The following is a 17902-nucleotide window of genomic DNA, read 5'->3' as shown; positions in this document are numbered from 1 at the left end:
AGGAAAGTCCAAGAAACAACTTTTTTTTTTTTTCTTTTTAATAGGATTAAACTATTGACTGAAACACAGAAGAGAAAAAGCAAAAGTAATGGTAAACCTGGCTGAAAGGCTTGTTTACATCTCTGCAATTTCCTGTGTTTCATCTGGTTGTGAACTCCAGAGACTGAACTATTCCTTTGGGCTTCAACATGTTTCTAAGCTTTCTCTCTGTTCCCAGATACTCACATTTGATGGCTAGTGTAAGTTTTCTAAAGTGCTGTTATAATTTAAAGCACAAGTTTTACTGTTTTTCAGTTAGATGTAATGAATAAATTAAGACATCAAATATTCCTAATTCCTTCCAGAGTGCCTGTATCTCACTCATGTGAGTATCTGACATTCTGTGCTGCATGTATAATTGATATTATATATTTTTTACATTCCCCTACTCTTTCAGAGATCTAAGTCTGCATCTCTATCTTGTGGAAAGGCTTGTCTTTCATATGCTTGCTCCTCCGGAGTTTGTAAACTATTCCTGTACTTTTTCACGAAGTATGAGGAAAAATGTGTGGTATCCTATAGTGAAGGGGAGACTGACTCAGTCCTGAGAGAACATAGATATGAACTAAACATCTAAGTATCCATTCAGTGGTGAACTTTCAAAAAAGAAGGATTAAATTATGTACTCTGTGTCACAAAAAGAATAAGAGATAAAGACTGTGGTCAGTCTGCTGATGTCTCTTTCTTTCCCTCCCTCCCTTCCTCCCTCCCTTCCTCCCTCCCCTCCCTCCTTTCCTCCCTTCTTTTCTTTCTTTCTTTCTTTCTTTCTTTCTTTCTTTCTTTCTTTCTTTCTTTCTTTCTTTCTTTCTTTCTTTCTTTCTTTCTTTCTTTCTTCCTTCCTTCCTTCCTTCCTTCCTTCCTTCCTTCCTTCCTTCCTTCCTTTCTTTCTTCCTTCCTTTCTTTCTTCCTTCCTTCCTTCCTTCCTTCCTTTCTTTCTTCCTTCCTTTCTTTCTTCCTTCCTTTCTTTCTTTCTTCTTTCCTTCTTTCTTCTTTCCTTCCTTTCTTCTTTCCTTCCTTTCTTCCTTCCTTTCTTCCTTTCTTTCTTTCTTTCTTTCTTCCTTTCTTCCTTTCTTCCTTTCTTCCTTTCTTCCTTCCTTTCTTCCTTTCTTCCTTCCTTTCTTCCTTCCTTCCTTCCTTTCTTCCTTTCTTCCTTTCTTTCTTCCTTTCTTCCTTTCTTCCTTTCTTCCTTTCTTCTTTCCTTCCTTTCTTCTTTCCTTCCTTTCTTTCTTTCTTTCTTTCTTCTTTCCTTCCTTTCTTCTTTCCTTCCTTTCTTCCTTTCTTTCTTCCTTTCTTCCTTTCTTCCTTTCTTCCTTTCTTCCTTTCTTCCTTTCTTCTTTCCTTCCTTTCTTTCTTTCTTTCTTCTTTCCTTCCTTTCTTCTTTCCTTCCTTTCTTCTTTCCTTCCTTTCTTTCTTCCTTCCTTTCTTCCTTTCTTCCTTTCTTCCTTTCTTCCTTCCTTTCTTCCTTTCTTCCTTTCTTTCTTTCTTCCTTTCTTTCTTTCTTTCTTCCTTTCTTTCTTTCTTTCTTTCTTTCTTTCTTTCTTTCTTTCTTTCTTTCTTTCTTTCTTTCTTTCTTTCTTCCTTCCTTCCTTCCTTCCTTCCTTCCTTCCTCCTTCCTTTCTTCCTTCCTTCCTTCCTTCCTTTCCCTCTTTCTTTCCCTCTTTCTTTCCCTCTTTCTTTCCCTCTTTCTTTCTCTCTTTCTTTCTTTCCCTCTTCTTCCTTCCTCCCTCCCTTCCTCCCTTCCTCCCTTCCTTCTTCCATTCTTTCTTTCCCTCTTTCTTTCCCTCTTTACCTTTCTCTCTTCCTTCCCCTTTCTCTGTTTCCATTTCTCTTTTTCTTTCTGAATCATGAACTCAGACATTTTTGGGAACTGGTTATTGATTAATGAAGATTTTATGGCTCCATAGCAAAGATACACATAATCTGACATTAATGGAAAACATACAGTGCACAGGAAACCTGGCGAGAGGCACTTTTACTATTCTGTTTGCTATATTGGTTTCACACTCATTGAATACAGCTAACAATATTCGTTGTCTTCTAACCTACTATGAAGCTGTTTGCAAAAATAGAATGTTCTCATAAAAGGAATTGACAACAATCTCTGTTGATCTTTACTATCTTTAAGCAGTCTGTTGTTTTTGTGCACCTAATTTTGGGGATTATTACTCTTAGACAGCTCTTGTGCCAGGTGTGAAAGCACATATTGTAACCAGGTTCTTGAGGTGGAGTATGTGGGGGAATGTGTCTTAGTTGATCAAAGACTATTGCCAAAGTGCTCTCCCAACTGACTTGTCTCTGAGGCCCTCCTACCCAAATTTTTTGTTTTGTTTTGTTTGTTTGGGTTTGTTGTTTTTTTTTTTTTTTTCTTAACTTTCACAGATGTTGAACATTGGGAGATTCTACTGACTCTGTGGGTGCTGAGCAACTCCGACCACTTACTTTTAGGAAGGTAAAATGAACTAGTGAACCTAAATGTTATGTATCAAGCTTCAAACCTTTTGTCTTTATATGGGGGAAATCACAGACTACCTGTTGTTGTTAACAAAATGTGGGGGGACATTTGCATAAAGTCCAAGCACTTAGTTAAGCCCTGGGCAGGCAGGATGAAGTATGGTGTGTGCTTACAACATTGCCTGGAAAGCCATCTCATTATGAAGCTCAATCTGGAATTAAGGTCAGCTTGTGAACTAGGTATTAAACAGAGAATGCAGATGCTTTAAATGGAAAGTTTACTGTTTTAACAGACTGCATTCAAGATCCTGGAGATTTTTGCTTCACCTGTTGACTTAAACATTATAAATCTCCACAGTCCCCACACCCCTTTTCAAAGAAGCATCTGTTTCTTACGGTTCATTGAGGTATTAACCATTTCAGGCACCAGGTGGTTTTTATGATTAGATTTAAGGCCTGACCCTGCAGCCCTTACTTATACTGTGTAAAATATCTTTAATAACAACGGGAGAGAGGGAAAGGAATGGATTGTTTATTGTCCATCCATGACTTTCATATCATATGTAGTCTATTAGACAAAACCCATAACTTGTTCCCTTCCCCCCGAATCAGCTTCCCACATTCAGCTTGAGATGCAAAGGTCTGAGTTTTTCTCTTTCATAAAAACTTGTGGCAGCCAAAAGACTGAGGTATGCTTGCAGATCCCAGATGTAACCAACAGGCAACGAAGGCATCAGTGCTGCCTGAGAAACTCGGAATGGCTGCAGCAGGTTATGATACCAACTGAGCAAACTGCTGCTACACACAAGGTAGCATAGAATCATAGAATATTTGGAGTTGGAAAAGACCTTCAAAGGTCATCTAGTCCAGCCCCCCATCAGGTAAACAGAACTGTCCTGGTTTCAGCTGTGACAGAGTTATTTTTCTTCCTAGTAGCTAGCACTGTTTTTTGGATTTAGAATGAGAATAATATTGATAACACACTGATGTTTTAGTTGTTGCTAAGTAGTCAAGGACTTTTCAATTTCTCGTGCTGTGCCAGGTGCACAAGAAGCTGGGAGGGGGCACAGCCAGAACAGCTGACCCACACTGGCCAAAGGGATATTTGATATCATATGACGTCACGCCTAGTATATATTTTGGGAGAAGCTGGTCAGGGGAACTGCGGCTCAGGAACTGGCTCAGTATCAGTTGATGGGAAGTGAGCAATTGCATTGTGCATCACTTGTTTTATATATTATTATTATTACTATTATTATTATTATTATCTGTTTCTGTCCTGTTAAATTGTCTTTATCTTAACCCATGAGATTTACCATTTTTTTATGATTCTCTCCCCCATCCCACTGCGGGGAGAGTGGGAGAGGAGAGCGAGCCGCTGTGTGGTGTTTGGCTGTCTGTGTGGTTAAATCACAACAAAAGGGTATGAAGTGCAGTATGCCATCGGCCCCTCTGCTTTGTAGCAGCTGGCTCAATGTGTGCTCTTGACTTACTGTTTCTATGAAGTACCTTAAAACTCTTCCAGTCCTTTTTTGCTGCAAGTGAGAGATTGGATAGGTTGTCTGGTTTGCTGCTAACCTGCCCCACATCACTCAGTGTTTCAGCCATCTCAAGGGGGTATGACTTTGTCAAGGACTCAAAATATGCTCACCCTTTCTCTGTAGGTGAGGAGGAGAGAATGGATCTTGCATACTAGATCCTGGCCGTAATACTTGATGCATGACCATAAGTTGTATAGACTTACAGTGTCAAAGCAAGGTATAACGCCCATAGAGGTTCAAAAAGCATGAAGTTGGGCTTATCCATTTTAGTAATTCTCTTTGTCCTGTAAAGGTTCATTAGATTTGAATGGAAATGAAGTAATATTTTCCATGAGTATCCTTTGAGACTTATGTTGTTGGGATTTTTTTAACTTTTATTTAGGAGTCAGATATTCACTTCTAATTCATTTCTGTAGGCTCAGCAGGGAGTGCAGGTTTTTTTTTATCAACATAGATTATCTTTCTAAACAGAGGCAGGGCCTTGGTGAGACAAGCAGGGGAAGCCTGTCTCTGTAATGATTGTGGTCTGGATAATAAAGAGGAATTATATCCCTAGTGATAGCTATCAGCCTGACAATATTCAAACCCACTGGAAATGAATGGACAAATTAGAACAAAACCATTATTTTCCCTTTCATTTTCTTAGTAACTTAAAAAATATTTTTTTTCAGTTATTTATCTAAAGTTTTTCATGACACATGACACAACAGTTCACTGAAAGTCCAATTTTCCATGCACAGACTTTACTTTTTCTCTATAAAAATGAAGAGCTAAATAATACTTTTCTCCTGACAATACGCAAGGCCAAAGCATTGGCAATCAAGAGGTTAATCCTTAACTCAGCTGTACTTCGTGCTCAAAGCAGGTGAAACACACTGGGATTATGAGGTAAGAAACTTGTGAAAGCCAAGAGTTTAAATCAAGAAGATGTGAGAAGACAATGTAGGGTAGCTGGGAAGAGGTCTGGGCTCAGGCAAGGAGGGGAAGGCTGCTCATTTGTCTCAGGACTTACTTGAATTATCTTTATGTTCCATACCATATTTCCTTTTTAAATTTGCAGTTTCTCTTTACTTTGGAAAACAGAAAAAAGAAGGTCGTTTAGAAAAGTTGTTATTGTTGCTTAGAAAGAAAGTAACAAGCTCTGTTTTTGTTACTATAAGAAAACTACTTGAAGTGGCTGACTGCTTTGTCGTGTGAAAGTTTGTTCCACTCAGAAGGGGAAAAAGTTGTATTTTCTAGGAAAGAGATTGTATCCTGATTATGTTTAGAGAAAGAAAGGAAACTGGCAAAAAGTAAAATATAGCCTAAGAGTAAATGGCAGGCCTTGTGGTTTTGTTACAGTAGTTTCTTGTTAGACTAAATTCTTCCAGAAAATTATATTTTGTTGGGGATTGTGAAATGTCTAACTTAATGAGAAACAAGCATGCTGCCAGGGGCCTTACACAGACACTGACCAATGAAAAATGTCTTCTACCAACACCATCAACAGGCACTCAAACAAATGCAGGCAGATTTAGGAGGACAAGGGAGAGCCTTTTTTTTTTTTTTCCCTTTGTCTTGGTTGGTGTTGGGGTTTTGTTGTTGTTGTTGTTTTGAGGCTTTTTTGTTCATTTCTTTTTATTTGTTTTGGGTTTGTTGGTTGGTTGGTTGGTTGGTTGGTTGGTTGGTTGGTTGGTTGGTTTGGGGTTTTTTGTTTGGTTGGTTTTTGGTTGAGTGTTGTTCTTTTCCTAGGTTTTTTAGTTCTGAGTTCAAATAGCTGGTTCAGCAGATTAGAAGCATCTATTAGTTTGGAGTAAAACAGTAAGAATTGTTAGATAGCTGTGGTATTTTCAGAAATTCTGGAGGCAATTTCTTAGGAAGAAGCTATCCCATATTAGAATTTATCTTTATTTACTTCTATGAAGTAATACAGGCTTCCTACTCAGTTGAGTGGTGCAACAGCTCTGGACAATGCTGGGGCCCAGAAGATTGTGGAAGATGGAGTTTATGCAAATTCACAGATTGTGTGCACTCCAAAGCACATCATAACTACACAAGAAGGAAAACGACAAACAGGAAGAATTGCTGTTATTTTACAGATCAGGCACTGAAGTCCAAGTCATTCAAAATTCTAGAGCAGAATAAACAATTAACAATGATCAGAAGAGTTGTTCTCTGCTATCTTTACTGCAAGACTGTGTCTTTTATCTTTAATAACAATGGTGTGTATTGCACCTTAAAGGAGAACAGGAATATATATCATCTGAAACCGCAGTTAGAAACTATGGTTAAATATTCAGCAGTATCAGAGTTTTACAAAAACTGTAGCAAGACATCTCCTCCAGCCTTGTATCCTTTGTCCATAAGAAGTATGCATAGTAAAGAATCTCATATGTTAAATATTTCGTACTAAGGGTTACTAAGCCATACTGAGGTTGAGATCCAGATCAAATTGAATTTCAACTGTAGAGACAAAATTAGAAAGCAGTTAGAGAAAATGGTAATGCAGATATAGGAAGCAAAAATGGGCAGCTGAAAAATCTTGAATGTCAGAGTCAGAAAAAAACAGATCGATATGTTAGAAAGAAGCAAAAAATACGAAGAGGCAATGTAGCATGAGAATGTGTACAGCACATAGCATGAAAGAAAATAAATATCTTGGATTCCATAAATGTTAATGTTACTAAGTATCTGATAATCTGTCATGCACCTGGAATGTAGTTACAGCCATAAAACACAGAATATAGGTGTAGGTATAACCAAACTGAGCTATGACTAAAGATGCCAGCTAATTTTTCTTGCCACCAGCTATGTAAAACTTGTTCATGAGGTGATATATTGTCTTTGCCAGCACATGTGTGAACATCTCCATGTATATTTAAAAACTTCTTTGGCACGAATTTGTCTCCGTCACAGCAATGGGAACTTCAGTGATTTAGTCATCCCCAAAACTACAATACAGATGAAAACCTTAACCAGTGTGCTACCAATGGTATTTTGACTATAACATTAATGTCATAAACATAAGGATATAAAAACACCATATAAATAAAAACATATTATATATTGACATATAGTAACTATGTATTAGTACCTATGAAATGTGATATTTAATAAGTATAATGGTATTTTGAAGATAAGAGATACCTGGGACACACAATAGCAAACCCCTTCATTTTGTGTATTGCTGGATGCTGATTTATTTATGTGCCGATAGTGACAGCAATTACAAACAAGGCTCTCACTTTCTGAGGTGTGACAAACCTTAATTTGGGCTGCAAGTAGAAATAGAAACTTCCTGTAGGTTAGGGAAATGCCACCATACGTTAGCACAGTCTCAGTCACTAGCTACTTGATCCCAGGCACAAACTGTAAAATTATAGCTAAGGTAGGTATAAAGGCTAAACCTGCAAAGGGGTCACTACCCAACTGCACAATCCCAGCTAGAATTTGTGGCAGTGCAGAAATGCTCAGTCTCTAACCCTGTACCTTGAAATGATACAGAGGGATCACAGTAAGGGAACAGCAGGTTTTCACAGTGCAATTAAAAGACTATGTAGGAAAAGTGTGTTTCCTCATGACCTTTTCTAATGTTATTGACCACTGGGATTTACCAGGTGCTCTTTCCTCTCAGATTCAAGGGCTGTGACTATGAGTGGCTGTAAAAGATGCACTAGTTCAAATGCTGGTTTCAAGAGACACATCCCAGGAAAAGGGCGCTCTTTAGAGCAATATAGAACAATATTCTTAATAATGCAGTCTAGCATTAGTAGAAATGCTGTGAAAGGGCTGACAAACCATATCAATTTTATAGGTTTAGGAGGTGTGGAGACTTCAACAAAGCATCCAAATATTCCTTGGGCTTATCAGAACTCTTTTTCTAACTCTTTGATGTTTCTTATACACACATCTCTGTGATTCATAGCATTGAACAAAAAAAAATCTTTCTCAGATCCTTAGTAAAAATGGTTTTGAGAGTTCCTTCATTATGTCTACTGTATATTTGTCAAAAAAAAAATGAACAAGTTTTAGTTTGATTGCTTTCTGTGCTCACTGTGGCTTTCTGGGACTGTAGAATTGCAATATAGAGGTACTGCAAGAAAAGGACAAAGGACCCTTGTGCAGAATCTGCCTTTATTTTGCTCAGGTTAACTCTGGTAGTGTTCCAAATCGATACTTAATTTCCTTAGCATCAGAATTTACAGAAACTACAAACACAATGCCTTTCAATGCTTTCTTAGATCTAAAATCATGACTAGCAATCAATTAGGTGGTCAGTTGAGGGTGTTTGTTTCATACAATCTTTCTGACTACCATCATAGTTCCTGGTTATTACACATCCTTAAATAGCTCAGGCTCAACCTCTGTAAAATATACAAAACTTTTAAGCTCTTGTTGAATAAATTGTGTGTTTGTTAAGGGCTTGATGAATTTTTATATTTCTTGGGAACCCTGACTGTTTTAATGAGCTACAAAGTGGTGAAGATTTGTGTGTTTCTCAAAGCCAAGCTGTTTAGTTTAGGGTTTTCCTATAGCATACGCACTGATTTGAAATAAATTCTGGGTTATTTGTTGTTGCTGGGTGGCTTTTTTTTTTCTCCCCCCACTTCTGGCTCCACTTTTTTTAAAGCTTAGTGCTAAAGTTTCCCCAGGCAGCATTTTCCAAAACAGCTCAATTTGTTGGTGTCATAGGCTTGCTCAGCACACACAAGACACATTATTCCCTATTTATTTTGAGTTCCAGTATAAACACATTTGCAGCATTAAGACCAACTCCCTTCTGTGTGCCTGTGATTTCTGCTTGGTGGGTGCCAAGCTGCTTCTGTAAATGTAAGGGTGTAGCCAGAATCCACTTTGGGTGGTTTTAGAAATTCAGTCTGTCTTTCACCTCTTATGCCTAGCAATATTAGGTAATAAAATTCATGTTTCTAGCAGAAGATTCTGTGTATTCTTGTTTACTTTCACTTCATTTGAAACAGGGAAAAGAGAAATGGCCCTGGATTCATTTGCTTATGCTTATGATGCAAATGACATGGAAGGTCATTAACTCTGTATTAACCCTGGGACACGCCACATGCACGTGTACGTATGCAGCCATTTAGCACACATGCTCCACCTTCCCTACCACCTTTTTATAGGATCAGCAGCAAATATTATTAAACAGCTATGCCAGCAACATTGTGTGTGTGTTACTCTTAGGAGCAGTCATGAATCTGGACAGGGTACAGGTAAAAAGAAGCTACTGCAGATACTACAAGTCCAGGCATTCTGCCTGCTGCCTTCTTGCACACATCCAAATCTCTTCTCTGTGCCTGGCCCTACCACCACCAAACCAGGCCAAATTCATTGCTGGTCTAACCACACATAGCTCACTGATATTGCATATCAATTTACAAGTGAAGGTGGCAGCTCATCCAGGTTGGGATTTGGGTTTTTCTTTGTGCATTGGAGGGTAAAAAGGTATGGCAGATTGTTCACGTGATGCAGTGTCCATTGATGCAGAGGTTGGATGTTTTCTCATTCAAAATGTTTATCATCAGCACTGTATAATGTAGCCCACAATTTGCCCTCTGATTATTAAACCATGCAGTACAAAGAAAAAAAGTTTTCTAAGATGATAAAATTGCTCAGTTCTGTATTTGACTTCAAAGAACATTAACTTGTGCTTATACGTTTCCTTTTTTTTTTAATCTTTTCTGAGACTGAGGCCCAAGGATGCACACAGGCTTTGGAATATTTCACAAGGTGTTTTCTACTCTTAGGTAGTACAGTAATAGTGGATTAGAAAGACACTGAATATGTGTTAGGGCCAGAGTTTCAGCTGGCATGAAGAGATGTATTTCCATTGAAGTCAAGGATCTGGCCTTATACTATCTAAGCACTTGAAATCTTCAAGACTTGGCTTCAGACCTTGTGAGAACAAGCTTTGTTGCAAGACTTTCAGCATTGAATGCTTGCACTTGGACCACAAAAATATCCTTTCGTACAGTATTTTGGCACTTTACCGTCTGGTTTCGGCCAGGATCAAGATGTACATGAACATGGAAAATAAATTTTAAAGCAATGGAAATGTTCAAATGGAAACTTCAGATGTGTCTGTGCTAATGTTTAGTTTGAGGCAAAACTTCTGATCATAGTTATTTTTATGTGTACCATTTCATTCATCTGTCATTCAGTAGTGGTCATTTTGAAATGCACTGAGTTTGAATCTCCCAGGAGGGGAAAGATAATCTTGCGGTTAATGCACAGAGCTAAAAGTCAGGAGTTCTGGCTTCTCAGACATCTAGAGTGATTTTAGGCCGTTCACTTAAGCCCTGATTCAGCAAAGTATGTAAGCATGTGAGTAATATGTGAGTATATGAGTGGCCTTATAAATCCTGCAGTGCATATAACAGCACTATACAGCTATGGAGTATTGTAAACAATATTTTTAGTGATGAATAAACAACACACGCTGTGTGCTGAAGCCTTGAAAAACAACAACAGAATGCACAGTGCAGCCAAGCACTTACCAGCACAAAGAGGAATATTGATAAGTATGAAACACTGGACAAGCTTTGAAAACGGTCCTAACTCTTTCGGGTTTTTTGTTGTTTTTTTTTTTTTTTTTGCCTGGACAAAAACCTTCTGTGTAAGGTCTTTGGGCATCCTCTGAGTTTCTGGGAGGCTTTATTTTTGTTTTCTGATGGAGTGAAAAAATAGCTACCTAAAAGCACAAAATCTAAATAAAGTCTATTCAGATGGAAAATGCCTTCAAAGGAGTTGTAGGGAATGACTCTAAAGAGGTGAAAGAGCTAAGGAAACAGTTCCTTCTGTGAGGAAGAACATTTGTGTCAGGGGACTCTTGGATAGGGTCTGGAGTTTCATAAACACCAGTGCTGATTGTCAGGATTTCCTTCTCAAAATACTGAATATAGTTTTACGTAGAAATGCATAATAAAGCACAGGGAGTGAGAGAGTGCATTATCCATCACTTTGCTTTATTACTCTGCTCAGGAACTGCAATGGCTCGTGTGAAATATGTTGTCTCTCCCAGCAGAATCTCTATAAATGGGAAAATCAAAACTTATTCTACCGCCAAATAAACACACTAAAGGTTAAATAATGTGTTAGCTAGTGCTATTTGCACACAGCCCACACTAAGAACTGCTGAATGGAAAGTGCCCCTTGAGATTCTCTGGTTATGATTGGGTGGGGGTTAATTTGAAATGATTCTTTAAAATTGTGTTGCATCCTTGCTTCCTACTGTGAAAGAGACTGCAAGCTATGACTGATCCAGTTTCACAATCCTCAGAGCCCTTCACCACCCCCTTTGCACCAGGAGAAAGACTCTTTTCCTCATGTGCACGCTAGCGTTGTCAAGATAGTGGGCACTTAACACAGGTTTGCAATAGGAAGATATTCTTTCTCCTCTCTTTCACAGCTCCAAAAAAGTAAAAATATTCGGTCTTTTGCTAGTGCCTAGGGATTCTGGCTGTAGTCCTATGGAGGAAAAAGGGTTATAAAGACAAACTTTCTTATTTTTCCTACCAGCCTACCTGTATTGCAGAGGAATCAGTTTTACCTGGGACCTCTATTCCTCCTGTGCTTTTTTGCCTTGTTCTCGCTGCCTCATGTCCTAGCTGACCTAGTCAGGTATTTCATGGTATTTCATCTCTGAAAAGCTCTCCTGGCTCAGCACCTCTGTCTCCTAAGCATTGTTGAGATCCACCAGGCAGGTCTCTTGACACCAAAGTTGTAGGAATCACTTATGGAAATGCTCTATTACCCAGGAGAGTGAGTCTCACCAGGTCTTATGCTATGCTTGACTGAAGGGAATGCAAAGTCTGGATCCAAATCCCAGCACTGTCTGTATATTTAATCTCTTGAGAAGGAAGCAGAGCCTAGGATCCTTCCAAAATGTTTATTTCTCACTCTTTCTCAATAAAGATCTTTTAGCAGGCTGCAGACCTTCCATCTTACTTGTAGAGATGATAATGATTCTCTACCTTTCTAACACTGGAGGGATTTTGCAAAGAAAAATCTCTGAAATAGAGTGGGACAGTGAGATGTTACATTAACTGAGGCTTCATAAGCATCTCAAGAGCCTGTTCTGAGCTTGCAAGAAAGTTATTACTAAATCTCCTCTAATCTACTTTGCCTGCTAATGAATGTCAATTAGGAGAATTTAGTCTTGTATACTAGCCTAGTATGATTCTAAAAAAGCCCCGAAAATTCATAATATTTTTTAAACAGCAAAACAATCCTAGAAACTGAATTAATCTGATTTATACTTGTATTCAGTTGCTGAAATATATTTCTCTCTCCGTGGCTGAAACACAAAATCAGCACACAAAAATGTTTCCACAGGGGACTCAGTAGCTTTGCTGGTCCCCAGGATCATCATTCTCAGCATGACCAGTCTGAGGAGGTTCAAGGCTCTAATTTTGATGTTATTTTTGGAAACGGCTTGAGTTTCTGCAGTTTTGGCTTTAAGTGAGATCGGAGTCATGCTTCTCAGCCTTAGCTGCCAAGCTAAACTTTTCCCTTGGTGTGAAAGCACGTGTTTACCCACGTGCAATCTAAGCTACGTCTTGCTGTAATTGCATTTGTAAAACTTCTTCCTAAAAATACTGCCTCTTAAGAGCATGCTCATTTTCTGTTTGTCTACACCCGAAAGGGGGAAAGAGTTAAAAAATGAAAGTGTCATGTATTGTACATGAGTTAGTTTATTTTAGAATGAAAATAACCCACGGCATCATATGCTATTATTATTGTTAATTCATTGCTTCACAGTATCTGCTTCTGTATGACTTGATGAATTTCCACTACCCATTCATTATTGCAAATGCATTTCCAAACACTTCATATAAAGCAGGCTTTAGATAGCTCACCACATTCTTATGAAAAGCAACGTTGTGAAGCAATGCCAGGGAACAGTTATTTAAAATGAATCCTTAGCACCTACTCCCCAGCAAAACAAAGAGAATAATCAACTGAGAAGAATTAGTTATTTTATACAGGTAATGTTACATTCCTGTGAAGCAATGTTTCCAGTGTTAGTATATTAAATTCTGTTGAGTACTTTGTTAAAACTGCTCTAATTCTGCATACCAAAATTTGGTACCTAGTTATTGCATATCTCCTGATGGATTTTAAAATCAAATTGAACTGGGCAGCCTTATAGAAGGACTACTAGCATGCCAGTTTGACCTATTTGAAACATAAAGCTTCATGAAATTACTTTTGCCAAATAAAAACTAACATGAGCCCTCCCAATACTCAAACCACATTGCCATTGTGGTCCAAGAGCAATACAGCGTAATGCCCCTTTTTGCTCCTTGTCCTGTCTATCCTTCTTGAGGACTGACTCCAAGGCAGCTCTAGCTTCTATTTGCAGCTACATAGAAATTCTTTTAATGAAGAGTAAAGGAAAGACTTGCTGAAACAGCGTCTCATCCAGCCATTTCTGGATACTCTCTGGCCACCTCTCCACACACTGCTTTGGCCATGCTGGCTGCCAAGAGATTTTCCAGTAAATGCTGAAGTTGCCTTTTGCAGCAAAACCTTCACCTCTTAGATTGCCCTTCAGTCAGGGACCTGCGGTTCTGTTACTGACAGTAGAATCACAAGTAAACCAGAAATTAATCAAAACCGTTATTTTTTTATTTCTTTAGGCATCTGCACCTTTTTGTTCATGCTAGTAGATGACAGTGCTTAAATGATACATGAGAAAAATGTTCTGGTTTGGGCATAACCAGGAAGAGACTATCTGGTAAGTCTCACTAAAGAGGTTGTTCACTGAAGATTTCTACCTCCATTTTGTAGATCCAGGAAGCCTAAATAAACAGTGAAGTTTCAAAGTATTCATCTGGCCAAAACACTCTACCAGTTTTGATTTCCCTTTGCTACTAAGAAGTGCTGTTAAACTTCTGTGACTTTATTACAATCTATGGCAAGTCCATCTGTCATCAATGCTCACTGTTTTCTCTTGCAGAGCAACATTTACAGGGTGTATCTTAACTAGAGTTTCTAACAAGAGACAAATCCATGCACCAGGGAGATAAATGTGTGTGTTACCCTTTTCTGAGAATGCTGGCAGGCATTCACAGAGGCAAAGCACTGTATGATATTTGAATGAATTAGGCCCCAAAACACCCTTAGTGCATTTTTTATCTCGTTCAAGGCTCGAAAGCTATATCTGCAGATAAGTTTTTTTTCAAGTACATTGGAACTTTCTCTTAGCACAGGCCACTCTGTTGAATTTGATCACCTATATCCACCTGAAAATTTATGAACAGCCATCCTGGGTCAAGTTAAAGATTTTTCTAATTCACTAGACTGTGTTTGGCAGTGGTGGCAGTAAACATAAACAATAACTCCTTCTCTTACAAAGCTTCTCACCTTCTAGTAGCCTATGGCTTAGGAAACCAGCTGAGTTAAGGACTGTATTGCTCTTAATACTTAGCACTAGGCCTATCTCTAATGAGTTAGTCTGTCACTCAAAGAATCCCTTTAAACTTTTGGCCCTTGCAATGTTAGGTGGTAATGAGTTCCAAAAGTTAATCATATACTGTGCAAAAATGTTACCTCCTTTGCATATGAACTACACATATCCCCTTGATGATGATACTTCTCTAAGTATCACATTTGACTCTGCTTGAGCTCATTTGCACATATTGATTCTACCTGGCATCAGGATATCAGGAAGACTTTGCAAGAAATTCAATAAAAACAAAGAGACCGCCTCCCCTCATTTTAAGGGCACGTTCATATTTGCTTATCTAATCAAATTTATTACTGCTTGTGCTTTTCATACGTCAGGAAGTGTTCGTAATAGCTGTCAGGAAAGAACTATGTGGAATTCAGTTATTCATGAGAAATACTGATACATTGTCACAGTAAATGTTAAAAAACAATTTATGAAAAATTCTTTAGCAGAAACAATCAAAAAAGTTGGTTGGTTATAAGAAGAAAAAAGAAAAAAAAAGCCCTGCTGAACTTGATCTTGAGTTATCTGTTTATTCCCACTATATTATGAAGATAAGTGCAATTTGCAAGGTTTAAGTTTGGATTATGTTTTGAAACACTCTGCATACTAGAAGGATTCTATCTGGAGGTGAAGAGAAGGTGCCTCATTCTGATCAGGTTATGCAAAGTTTTTACAGGAAAAGACAATAATGGGAAATTCACCTGTTTTCATTTTTCATTACAAAATAAAACCTTAGACTGTATATTTCGAGTGGTTGGCTTAAGTTCGTAAATCTGCCAAATGAAAAAGGGAAGATTTATGATTTCTTACGGTCTGATACGAAGCAAGCTAACTAAGTGTGTGGTCTTTGCTAAGTTTTACTTTGAGGCTTCAGTCTGTTTTACAGCACAATTTGTAGGTTGCAAATTGTAATTAATTGTACCTGCTTATAGCCAAAACTGAACCTGTCCTATAAACTGGGACCTCAAAAATGATGTTATATTCTGTTGTTTGAATTTCCTATATTATACCTTATTGATCTTATCACAACATTGCTACGATATGTGAAAGTGATGTGACAACACTCTTCTTCCCCAAAAAGAAAATCAAGCAGAAGTTAAACATATAGAGAGAATAAGTATCCTCATTGACTCAGAAGAGAGCTCATTTAGTATTGTTTTAGCTACACATGTTTAAAAGTGATTAATTTAAACTGGAACAGCTTTAGAAAGCAAAGTTATTGTGCTCATTAGAAGAATGGGAGAAGACGAGAGTAAATTGATAATTTAGCCTAGGAGAACAAAAGCAGGAAGGAGATACTATTGTACTCTGTACACATTTTAGAAGGAGTAAAGCAGTTGTCAAAGAAATTAGTGGCTTTAAAATGGTAATGAATAAAAGTAAGCTGAAAGTGAGATGTTACTAGCCCTCTGAACAGTGAGGTGCTGATCCAGCCTTCCAGCAGGACTAGTAGGAACAGAAATAACCTGATCAGTTTCCTAGGCAGATTGTATGCAATGGTTGCTTGCATTCACTGACCTATGGTTCTTATAAGGTTTCATGTTCCTGCCTTCAGATACAGTACTTGGGTTTAGTTCACTGAGCTGTTAACCCTGATTCAGATTTTCAGTCCAGATTTTTGGCTAGCATGGTCTTTATTGAAACCAAAGAAAATATTTGTAAGAAAGAACTGCAGGAAAGTGAAATGCTTGGGCTTCTCAGGCACAAACAGAACTCACCAGATAGAGTCATAAGACAAGAGGAGCTAATATAAGGCATATCTTCATCTCCATGCAATTTTTGAACAGATGTTATTCTAATGGATAGCATATTTGGTTTCCTTCAGTTGAGGTTCCTGGTGTACGAAAGAACACTGATACTGCACCTGGGCTCACAGAGAAAACCATTTTTCAGATGTTTTTCAATATCTGAACTTCAGAGAAAGCAGATAAAATGTTTGTGATTGGCCTCCAATTATATCTTTAATGAGCTGAAAAGAGCACCGAATGTCAGCCTTCCAAACTTCAGGGTGGCTTGGCTGTGGGTCCAGTTTTTGCAGCTTGGCCCAGTTTTTAGTATACATTCATATATCTTCTATTTATATTTTCTTATTCATCTTACTCATCAGTAAATCTCATTTTCAGAGAATTGCCTCAATTTTTAACTAAGTCAACATTATGTTTGCCAGGCACAGTGTCATTACTGAAGTAGGAATTTCACCTTGTGCCAGCAGAAGTCATGGGACTTGTGTTTAAAGGCAGCCTGCAAATCATCCTCATTTAAGGAATACTAGCAACCAATTCTGAGGCTCATATCATTAAATGAACAGTGAAACCTTATGAGCATTATTTCCCCTTTTGGAAATGGGAAGAGTACTTCTGGTCAGTGGAGAGTTGGTAATCCTACTTGAGGAAGAAGTTAGGACTTTTTGAAAGTTCCTTTCACACACCATTTCTACTATTTATTATGATTAAAAATACTCAGTTTATAGCTTAAGTATTTTTAGCTTTGGCTTCAATAATTTCTCTGAAAAGTCACATTTTCTGTGAAGGAGAAAATATGTTCTAGGTGGCTTGAAATATAGCCTTAGCTGCACGTTTGAAAATATAAATTGTGTTGCTTGCTCAGGACAAAGTGGGTGCCTTACATAGTGTAATCCTCTTTGGTCTTTTCTCTTTCTCCGTAACAAATCTCACTTTTATTTCAGTGGTATATGGCCAGGGTCTCAGAGGCAGTGGTTTGTGACATTTCAGTAATAACATATTTACCCTTTGTGATTGATAAAACCATCTTGAAACAACAAAAATTTCTAACCAATAACCAATTTCTAATTTAAATTGTCTACATTCTTCTAGTTATAAGCTGATCAGAAAGTAGGAAATGTATCTATATTTTCTAGGGCAAAAGTATTTCTTGACATTCACACTACACAGAAAATATGTCACAAGAAAATAGGAGTTTCCAAAATTGAAATGGGAGGTAACTAAAGGCTGGGAATAGGCTGGTAACCAAGAAATAGGAGCTTGATAAATGAAAGTGGATAAAGCAGGACACAGACAAGTTGAACTGAAATGAATGAGAGCCCTTCATTAATAAATTAGATGCTACTAAAAAAGTGAAATAAGTTATTCATTTATATGTATGTGTTATCTTTTGGCATAACTCAAAATGCACATGCTTAATCTGTAACGGGAGCTTTCTGAGACAGGAGTGAAATTGAAAAGAGTAACCCCGCAAACCCAGTGTCATGATGACTTTACAATCTATACAGCTAAATAGTTTATTACATTTTTCAGTAAAAGGCTCAGAAAGAGCCCACTAGCTTACAATTTTCTTTGGCAAAAAAACTCTGACTTAAACACAACAAAAAGACTTACATGGGTTCAAGAAGGGTGACAAAAGCACTGTTTTTTGCTATCATTGGAACACTATCAAATTATGC

The sequence above is a fragment of the Patagioenas fasciata genome, chromosome 3 (assembly GCF_037038585.1).
Source record: "Patagioenas fasciata isolate bPatFas1 chromosome 3, bPatFas1.hap1, whole genome shotgun sequence".
Lineage (NCBI taxonomy): Eukaryota > Metazoa > Chordata > Aves > Columbiformes > Columbidae > Patagioenas > Patagioenas fasciata.
Note: the sequence above shows the minus strand (reverse complement) of the source record.